Source organism: Gossypium arboreum, chromosome 1 (genome assembly GCF_025698485.1).
Source record: "Gossypium arboreum isolate Shixiya-1 chromosome 1, ASM2569848v2, whole genome shotgun sequence".
NCBI classification, from domain to species: Eukaryota; Viridiplantae; Streptophyta; class Magnoliopsida; order Malvales; family Malvaceae; genus Gossypium; species Gossypium arboreum.
Genome location: NC_069070.1, coordinates 89,115,268 through 89,125,631, shown reverse-complemented (window position 1 = coordinate 89,125,631; position 10,364 = coordinate 89,115,268). Strand labels below are relative to the sequence as shown.

Below are 10,364 nucleotides of genomic sequence, written 5' to 3'. Positions count from 1 at the left end.
ACCTTGGCCAAATACCATCCCCATGATATAACAAAGATTTGAACCATGGGCTAATAAGAACATCAAGCTAGTAACTAAAAACATGCATGAATCTCATGGCACAACCTCAAACATACCTTAATCTTGATGCAAGTATAGCCAAACCCCTTCCTAATCCTCTTCTAAACCAAACATGAAGCAAAAATTCCCTCTTCTTCCTTAGGATTTTCGGTCAAGAGAGAATGAAAGGATGATCAATTTTTTTTTTTTCTTTTCTTCAATACACGGCAATAGGGGGGTTCACTCACACACATTTTTATTTTCATTCTTTATTACCCATGCTTATTTGTTTATTTCTTTTCTCCCTAATGCACCAACAAAACATGTCTATGACATGTTTTGCCCATCCCTCATTGTCATGGCCGGCCACCTCTTATAAAAAGAGGGATATTTGACATGCAAGGCCATTGTTTTGCATGCATGCTTTAATTAGTCATTACACATTCCCCCATCATACTTCCAAAGTTTTCTACTAGGTCCTTTCTAGTGAAATTCACATTTATAACTCTAAATCAAAACATCAAAAATGTCACACATGAGTTAACACATATTATAGGCAATAAAATAAATATTAAATTATTTTTATGCCTCGGTTTTGTGGTCCCGAAACCATATTCCGACTAGGGTCGTTTTAAGGCTGTCACAGTAGAAGTTGGATTACAGTCCTTGCCTTCCTCAATTTTGGTTGTGGTTACTCATGTAATATATGGATTCGGGGTTTGATGGACATTCTTCGAACAAATGTCATTCCCCACAATAAACACAGGCTATACTCTCAAATTGGTGAGGTGGTTGGGCTGCAAAACTGTTAGACCCATGAGCGGTAAGATTCTTAAGCATTGAGGATATTGAAGATACATGAGATGCAAGTGAAGTGAGAGCGTCCACTTCATGTATTCCAGCGACTCATTTTCCTGACGCGGCTCGATTGGTCAGCCATTGATAATTGTTACTGGCGATCCTCTCGATGATTTCGTAAGCCTCATTATAAGACTTAGAAAGGAGAGCACCGTTAGCAGAATCGTCCACTACCATCCTCGTATGAGCATTGAGACCATTATAAAATGTCTCAAGTTGGATGCAGTGTGGGATTCTGTGATGAGGGCATTTCCTTAGTAGTTCTTTGTATCGTTCCCATGCCTCATACAAGGATTCATCATCCATTTGTTGGAAGGCAGTGATCTCGTTCCTCAATTTAGCATTGTTGCTTGGTGGGAAATACTTCATGAAGAATCTTTTGGCTAACTCTTGCCATGTAGAAATTGAGTTTGGTGGCAATGAATTCAACCAGGCTCGACCTCTGTCCCTTAGTGAGTACGGGAATAGCTTCAATCGTAATGCATCTTCAGAAACTCCAGCTAATTTGAAAGAGTCGCTCACCTCCATAAATAGTCTTAAATGAAGATGAGGATCTTCTGTAGACATTCCACTGAATTGGTTCATTGTCTGAAGCATCTGGAACATGACTGGCTTCAGCTCAAATTATTGTGCCTCGATTTCGGGTCTCCTAATACCCAGATTAGGATCGTTAAATACTGGCACAACATATTGTCTTAAGGCTCTATCCCTATCGTCAGCAATAAGGATAGGATTTTGTGAAAGGTTTGCTCCATTTTCTTGATTCATATTCTCGAAATTCATTCCTTCAGTCCTTCTCTGGTTCGCTTGTCTTCTTCGCTGTCGGAAAGTTCGTTCAATCTCAGGGTCTATAGAGAGTAAGTCAATAATCTGGTCAATACTCATAAACACCTGCAATAATCACAGAAAAATTAATTAAGTTAAAAATTAAACAGAAAAATAAACCAAAATGTAAAACTAACAAAATCACAAATAATGACTTTTTAAAACAGTCCCCGGCAACGACGCCAAAAACTTGGAACGACGAGAAAATGTGCAAGTGTACACAATCGCAACAAGTAATAAAGTGACAAGTAAATGTCGAGTTATCGTACCCACAGGGACTGTAAAAGAATTATTTGTGAAATTAATTGTAAAACACTTTGGTGAGGTAAAAATAATTTGGTTTTAAAATGTGGTCAAAAACTATTTAAAAACTAAGTAAATGATTAAAAATAAAACAAAGGAGTTCTAGTGCACGATTTCAAATAAGATTTAATCAATGTAACAGACTTGTGTTGGATTAATTATATTTCTTGATCTCAGAATTACTAAACTCATGTTTACACCTTTATTTAATAAATTCACAAAGAACCCTGTAATTCGCTAACTTATGAACAAATTTACATACCAAAATCCATTCATCTCTTGACATATCCCTATGTCAATTCAACCGACTAAACAGATTCTAGCAAGCAAACATGGTATTACACATACATACTCATTAAATTGAACCAATCTCTTGCATATCCCTATGTCAATTCAAACGATTAATTAAATCTAATAAGCATATAAAAGACTTTGTGAAGTAACAAGATATTGCTACCTTGGAACAATTTAATCACAATAATCTTGCAAGTTATGCAAGGCAATAATATCGCCAGATATATTGCTAATTTAACCTTCAACTACCTTAGAAGAATAAACATGCACTGATTAAGTATTGTGTCATCTAATTACAATTGCAATCTGTTTAAATAATTAATTCATTAGTTACCTCACATTCATAACGCAAGAATAACTTAGGCATGATTTTACTTAATCAAGCATCTTACCGAGGCTTATAACAGCATAAACATCATTTTAATAATTAAAGCAGGCAGAATATAATCAACCCAACACAAACATAATTTAAGCTAAATTGATTAAAATAACCATTTCAATAGCATAAATATTCATAAACATGTTCGTCAAAACAATAACAAAAATTAAAGAGTTAGGGAACAAGAGGCAAATCCGGTGTTTCTCCATGGCTTGACTAGTTGCTCCGTTCTTCGTTGGCCTTGGCTATCAAGGTGGCTTATGAACACCTAATTGCTACTCCAAAATGGCTGATGGAAGCCTCTTTCCCAAGAGAAGAAATCGGCACTTGAACAAAAGGGAATGGAATGGAAAAAAATGAGAGAAAAGTGAGAGAGGGAATGAGAGAATGATGTGAAGTGAGGGATGCCTTGAATGATCAGCAAGGGGTGGCTTTTATATCTGATTGTGGCTGCTAAAAATAGCAAATTCTAGCAGCCAAAGAGCCCTCCCTTGGCCAGCCACACACATGGCAAAGTTGAGAGTTTCAACATTGCTATTTTAAGCTTGGGGCAAATCTACAAAGCCATAATTTAAGGTGGGGTTTGAATGCAATTTAGAAGTCTTTTGAGGGCATTTTTGCAAGCATATTTAGTCAGCTAAAATGCTGATTTGGGTCAGCATATGGACGGTTCTGGGCTTCCCATTTAGTGGCTGGTTTGGTTCACTCAATCTGGCTTGACCAGTGCGGTTCAACTGGACCCTTTCTCCATAATTAATTAAAAATAATTTATTTAACCCAAATTAAATGGGGAATAAATTAAAATTAATTAAATTATGATTAATACACATTTCTGGACCATCTTAGGCTAGAAATTAAAGAGCCTTGATATTTCAAATTGCTTCTCGGTTTTGTGCTTTCAGCAGTGTCAGTCGAGCTAATTTTCACCCTTTGGGCGATCTGTCGAAAACAGTCAAAAATCGAAGTTAAGTATAAAATTAAATAAATTCACCATGTTCATATTTTTAACATGACTTAATTATGTTATAATTTTTAATTATTTTTCGACAAGAATTTAACCGAATTTGCATGAATTTAAGAAAAATTGGATATGAAAAAGTATATAAATTTTTGTGTTTCCATGTACCTAAAAAAAGAGGTGTCACTGTACCAATGATAACAACAAACTTATTCCTACTCGTACCGTCAAGAGATGGAGGGTTTGTATGGATTATTGAAAGCTCAACAAAGCCATCGAGAATGACCATTTCCCTTGGCCATTTATCTACCAAATGTTGGATAAACTAGCACAGAAAGCCTTCTATTATTTTTTTATGGATATTCAGGGTACAATCAAATTGCCATAGCACTTTCTGATCAGGAGAAGGCTACATTTACTTGTCTTTATGGAACTTTTGCATTTCGAATGATGCCATTTGGGTTATTTAATGCCCCTACAACTTTTCAGTGTTGCATGATAGCTATATTTTTGAACTTGGTGGAGAAATTCTTAGAAGTCTATATGGATGATTTCTTAGTATTTAGTGATACATTTAAAGACTGTTTATGAAATTTGGAATTAGTCCTTTGTCAATGTCAAGAAACCAATCTTGCGCTGAACTGGGAAAAATGTCACTTCATGGTTTGTGAGGGCATTGTTCTAGGACATAAGATTTCACAATAGGGAATTGCCATTATCAAAGAGAAAATTGAGGTTATTGACAAATTGCCACCACCTACACCAGTGAAAGGTATCCAAAGCTTTCTTGGTCATGCAGAATTTTATTGTTGATTTGTCAAGGATTTTTCCAAAATATCCAAACCTCTTTGTACATTTTTGGAATAAAACAAATCTTTTAATTTTGATGAGCCATGCTTACGAGCATTTGAGGAACTGAAGAAGTGATTGGTCATAGCACCAATAATCACTACACCAGACTGGACTTACAGCTCAAATTAATATGTGATGCTAGTGACTTTGTGGTAGGAGCAATCCTAAGACAAAGAAAAGCCACGGTATTTCATTGTAACGCCCCGTACCCGAGACTGTTGCCAGAGTCGGACACGAGGTGTTAACGGACTTAATTCATTTATTTATACAGTTCAGTTTAAAATTTCCATACAAGCTGGCTAACTGCGTCACTGTCACCTTAAAAATCATATCTCGAGCTCCAAAACTCGAAAACTGATTCCGTAAATTTTCCCTGAAACTAGACTCAAATATCCATCTACAAATTTTTTTATAGAATTTTTGGTCAGGCCAATTAGTACAGTTTATTAGTTAAAGTCTCCCCTGTTTCAGGGTTCGACTACTCTGACCTTCATGCATTACGATTTAGATATCTCCCTGTACAGGACTTCAATACATATGCCGTTTGTTTCTAATGAAACTAGACTCAAAAAGGAATCCGTACATATAAAGCATGACTTATAATTATCTCTGGTTAATTTATGGTAAATTTCCAAAGTCAGAACAGGAGATCCAGTAATCGCTCTGGCCCTGTTTCACGAAAACTTAAACATCTCGTAAATTACGGCTCATATGGTCTTTTCGCTTCTTCCATATGAAAATAGACTCATCAAGGTTCGATTACATAATTCATTCATTATTTATTTACATTTATACTATTTTTAGTGATTTTTCAAACTTACAACACTGCTGCTGTCAGCATCTATTTTAAGGCAAATTTCACCTATTTCATAGTTTCCATGATTCAATTAGCAAATTAACATACATTATTTCCAAGTATGTTCATGATTAGCCACGACGTACGTAGCACCAATAGAACCATGATTGGCCATTCCAATGGCTAGTCATTACTGAACATTTCCACGTCACTTAATAACCATACCATAAGACCATGATGTTATACTTCAAAATCCCTAAACCCTAAACCCTATACGAATATACATTACAAATGGGTACTCAATTAACAACAAGGGTCAGCCCTATACATGCCATTTTCAAATTGAACTAAAAGAGTACCAAAAGTGGTTTAGATAGTGTGGACGACTTCGACTTTGACACTCCCGAGTCCGATGGTGACGAACCAAAATCTATAAAAGAGAATCAAAGAAACGGAATAAGCATTTAATGCTTAGTAAGTTTTGAGTAATGAAATTAGCTTTGACTAAAGTATAACATTCATATGGCTAAATGAATAACTTCATATATGCACATTCTCATAATCATACTTACTTCATGCTTCAATCAATATATTCATACACAAGGTATCAAACCTAACTAAAGGCCGAAAGTTCGTTAATCAATTGAACGAATACTATTTAAAACGAATCGACTTTTCCGATGCATATACGAAACATACCTTATCGTTTGGATTTTATGAACGATTAATTGAAATTATTACAGCAAGATCGCTCACTTCCAAACCCAAGTATCTTCGGGATTTAGCCGGATATAACAACTCACACAAATACCTTCGGGTCTTAGCAGGATATAGCAACTCGCACAAATGCCTTTGGTCTTAGCCCGGATATAATCACTAGCATAAATGCCTTGGGACATAGCCGGATATAGCAACTCGCATACGAATGCCTTCGGATCTTAGTCTGGTTATCATCCGAATAATCATGCACATATGTCCACAAATCATAACACATCTTTATTTCATTTTCATTACTAGAACTCAGTCACAAGGCACTTATCTACCATTACCATTTTCGGCTCAATAGCCACATACAAAGAGCATGGTTTTGATTCGCTATATAACATGATCTCCATACGCATTCGGCTGCCCATCATAAGTATAAACTAATTACCTCAATATATAATTCAAGTAGAATCATTATATCACCGTTTATTTGTTATGCTTATATGTCATGACCTAATCGAATCATAATCTAAGTTCCATTACTCGAAAACTTACCTCGGATGTTGTCGAACGATTTCAACGGCTATTCGATCACCTTTTCCTTTCCTTTATCGGATTTAGTTCCCCTTTGCTCTTGAGCTTATTCAAGACTAGAAGGAGTGGCCGAATATTTGTTTCCCCTTCCCCTTTCTTCTTAGCATTTTCGGCCAAGGATGTTAAAAGATGAACACTTTTTTTTTCTTTTCTTTGTTTTATTCACTTAATTAGTTTAACACCCTTTTTCTTTATTTTTTTTTTAGAATTTATGCCATTAATACATTATTTTATTGTTATTACCCATCACATTTTGTCTATCCTCATTGTCATGGCCAGCCACTACTATCAAAGTGGGGAAATTGACATGCAAGTCCACCCTTTTGATTACATGCACTAATAGATCCTTATAGATTAACCTATCACATTTCAAAAGTGTCACACATAAGTCCTATTAACTAAATTCACATGCAATTAACTATATCGAAGCTTAAAACTTTCACACACTCATATTCACATATTTTAGACAATAAATATTATACTCAAATACTTTGGTGACTCGGTTTAGCGGTCCCGAAACCACTTTCCGACTAGGGTCAATTTAAGGCTGTCACATTCATGCTATATACTATGCCAGCCATACATTGACAGATTCACAGCTAAATTACACCACTACTGAGAAGGAGTTGTTAGCTGTAGTATTTACCTTTAACAAGTTCAGAGCTTATTTCAATGGATATCACTACTGCAAGAATTTGATCTAGAGATTAAAGATAGGTAGGGCATAGATAATTAAGTGGCTGATCAATTATTACAATTGGAAGTAGGGAATGAAGACAGTAATATTTAGCTGATTAAAGATGAATTCCTGATGAGTAGTTGTTGGTGGCCATGGCATTACCATAGTATGTTGACATTATTAATTTTCTGGTCAGTGAATTGCTACCACCCGAGTTCTTTAGTTCAGGAAGAAAGAAATTTCTCCATAATGTTAAGCAATACTGCTGGATATGTAACACCCTGAATTTGGGCCTAGAAGTTCTGGGCCTTGAGCATGGGAGCGGTTGAAGGCAGCTTATAATATTCTGTTGTGCGTGAAAATTTCGTTAATGATGGCTTGTTTTAGTGGTTAAGTGTGCTGAGAAGTGTTGGAGAAGTCTTGGGTTCAAACCTGGACTCTAGCAAAAATTTTGGTTTAAGGTGAATCAAACCCTCGGTGTAGTAGGTAGGCCTTAAGAATATTGTTGGAGAAATTGTGACACAAAAAGCCTTGTGGCTTAGTGGCAAGTAGCGTGTGGAGCATTTAAAGGGAGGCATGGGTTCGAATCCTATGGCAAGCAAAGAGCATTTATTTTGCTAACAGGGGGCGGCAAGAGTTGGTGTTGAATTTAAACTCTGATGATGGAGGGATCCCACATCGGGAAACTAACATAAGAGTGGATGCGAAGCTGGCTTTAAATAGAGAGAACCATGAGGAAAGTAAAGGTACCTTTCTTGGCTGATCCCTTTCGCTTTATGGCGTGCTTGTTTGGGTTGGGCATCGGCTAAGAGTGCTTGGAGCGTGGATTCACTCCAGTCTCCAATCAGGTGTGTATTTCTCACTACTCTAGCTGTAGGATGGCTACTTCAGGCCGCGATGGGTGTAATATCCTGATTTTGGGCCTAGTCGAAATAGTGGTTTCGTGACCACAAAATCTGAGATAGAAATAATTATTTTATGATTATTTTGAGGTCTATGATATGATTTCATGATTTTGTGAAAATTTCGTGAAGAAATTTTGTGCATAAAGTGCTTAAATTGAAATTAGGGACTAAATCGAATAATTTGTAAAACTTGCATTCTAGAAGTTTCTAGCATGAAATTGTTTTGAAATATTAATTAGGAGGTCTTAAATAGAAATTTTACCAATTTCTAAGTCTATGGACAAAAATTGGACATGGATGGAATTTTTGGAAAGTTTAGTAGTAAGGGTATTTTGGTCATTTAAGGGTAAAATGAATTAAAATACAAAATTAAAAGCCAATTTTGCTCATCTTCAACCCCATGGACGAATATAGCAAGGAGAAACCATGGCTAGGGTTTTTCAAGCTTCCAAGCTCGATTGTAAGTCCATTCTAGCCCCGTTTTTCAAGTTCTTTACGTTTTTGGAGTCTCGGTAGCTCGATTAAGCTTATGCTAGCAATAATATAACCTAGGGTTTATATTTGGAAAAATACCCATAGGTGAAATTTGTGTATTTTTATGTTTTATGATAGAATATGAGGTTTTAAATTATGTTAGACAACTTGTGCTACTCGATTTTAAGCGAAAACTAGCAAAAGGGCTTAATCGGTAAAAATACCTAATAGTCATAAGTACATGTTAGAGTGAGAATTTGATGTTTCCATAGAAGGGAAAAATGATCAGCATGTCATAAAACATAGGAAAATAGGCTGAAGTTTAATTTACGAGCTTTGGGGCAAAAGTGTAAATATGCAAAAGTTTAGGGGCAAAATTATAATTTTTCCAAAATATGATTTTGGGTCAATTTGAATAATGTGAGTCCTAATTAGACTATATTTTAAATGATAGAGCAAGGAAAACTAAAATTCGGGCTAAAATGGGGAAAATACCAAGTTGTGGACGAAATAGTAAAAGTAGCCATTTTCGCATACGAGGTAAGTTCATGTGTAAATAATGTAGCATAATTGTTATTTTTAAGTTATTGATGTTAATTATATGATATGCTGATTTTTTTATCGTGAAATATTATGCTTTGTGGTTAATGTTGAGTAATATGCAAATTATGTTTACTATTTGATAAATATGAATTGCTACCGAGTATCGGTTCCGATATTCCATGGAAGACGACAAATGTGAGATCGAGGGAAAAAGCCCGTTTGAACCTTAGGAATAGATTAGGATACAAGTGACATGTCACTAGGATGGTTGAGCATCCGAACTCATTGAGTTGAGTCCGAGTTCACTTATGGATGCGAATGTCCGAACTCGTTGAGTTGAGTCCGAGTTCGAGAGATGTAACTAGGCATCCGAGCTCGTTGAGTTGAGTCCGAGTTCACTTATGGATGCGAACGCCCGAGCTCGTTGAGTTGAGTCCGAGTTCACTTATGGGCGGGTTACATGGTAACTTGGCTACATATGTGGCACTTATGTGCAAACTTTTCATGTATCCGAATTATATTCCGATGTGTTCAACGGGTAAAGTTCTACTCAAATGGAGGAATACTCAAGATGAAAGGGACGTATTGGTAAGTGTTGTGAAATGGATACTTTGAACAGGTATGTACTTAACCCTCGGGTTGAAAACTCGATATAACAACAATATGGTAAGATGATAAATGAAAATGTGATATGAATGTCTTGGTGATGATTATGCAAATGATGTTTTATGTTTGCTTATATGGTTATGTTACTTGCTATTTACATGTGAACTTACTAAGCATTTATGCTTACTCCCTCCTTTTCATTCCTTGTAGCGTTGAAAAGCCAGCTCGGAAATCGAAAACGGTCGGAGGCACGCTCACACTATCCGTATACCATCTTGGCATAATGGCTTGTATATTTTGAGTATGGCATGTATAGCATTATAATCATTTTGTGTATATGGTTATTGAGCAGTATGGAAATGCTTGGTAATGATTAGCCATTGGAATGGCTATCATGATCATATTTGGTGTTATGTATGCTAAATTGCTAGCTAATCCATGGAAACCATGAAATAGGTAAAATTTACCATAAAATAGATTCAGACAGCAGCAGTGACATGAGTTTGAAAAAATCACTAAAAATAGTAGAGATACAATTAGATGATGAATAATAT

At 35.9% G+C, this 10,364-nt stretch overlaps 1 non-coding gene across 1 annotated transcript; it reads left to right on the top strand.

Annotated features, from left to right (window-relative positions):
- The first annotated feature begins 1,129 nt into the window (after nucleotides 1-1,129).
- Nucleotides 1,130-1,236, top strand: LOC128282287 (small nucleolar RNA R71). Its single transcript, XR_008272509.1, has one exon. It is a non-coding gene; the product is annotated as a small nucleolar RNA R71 (small nucleolar RNA).
- Nucleotides 1,237-10,364: the final 9,128 nt, after the last annotated feature.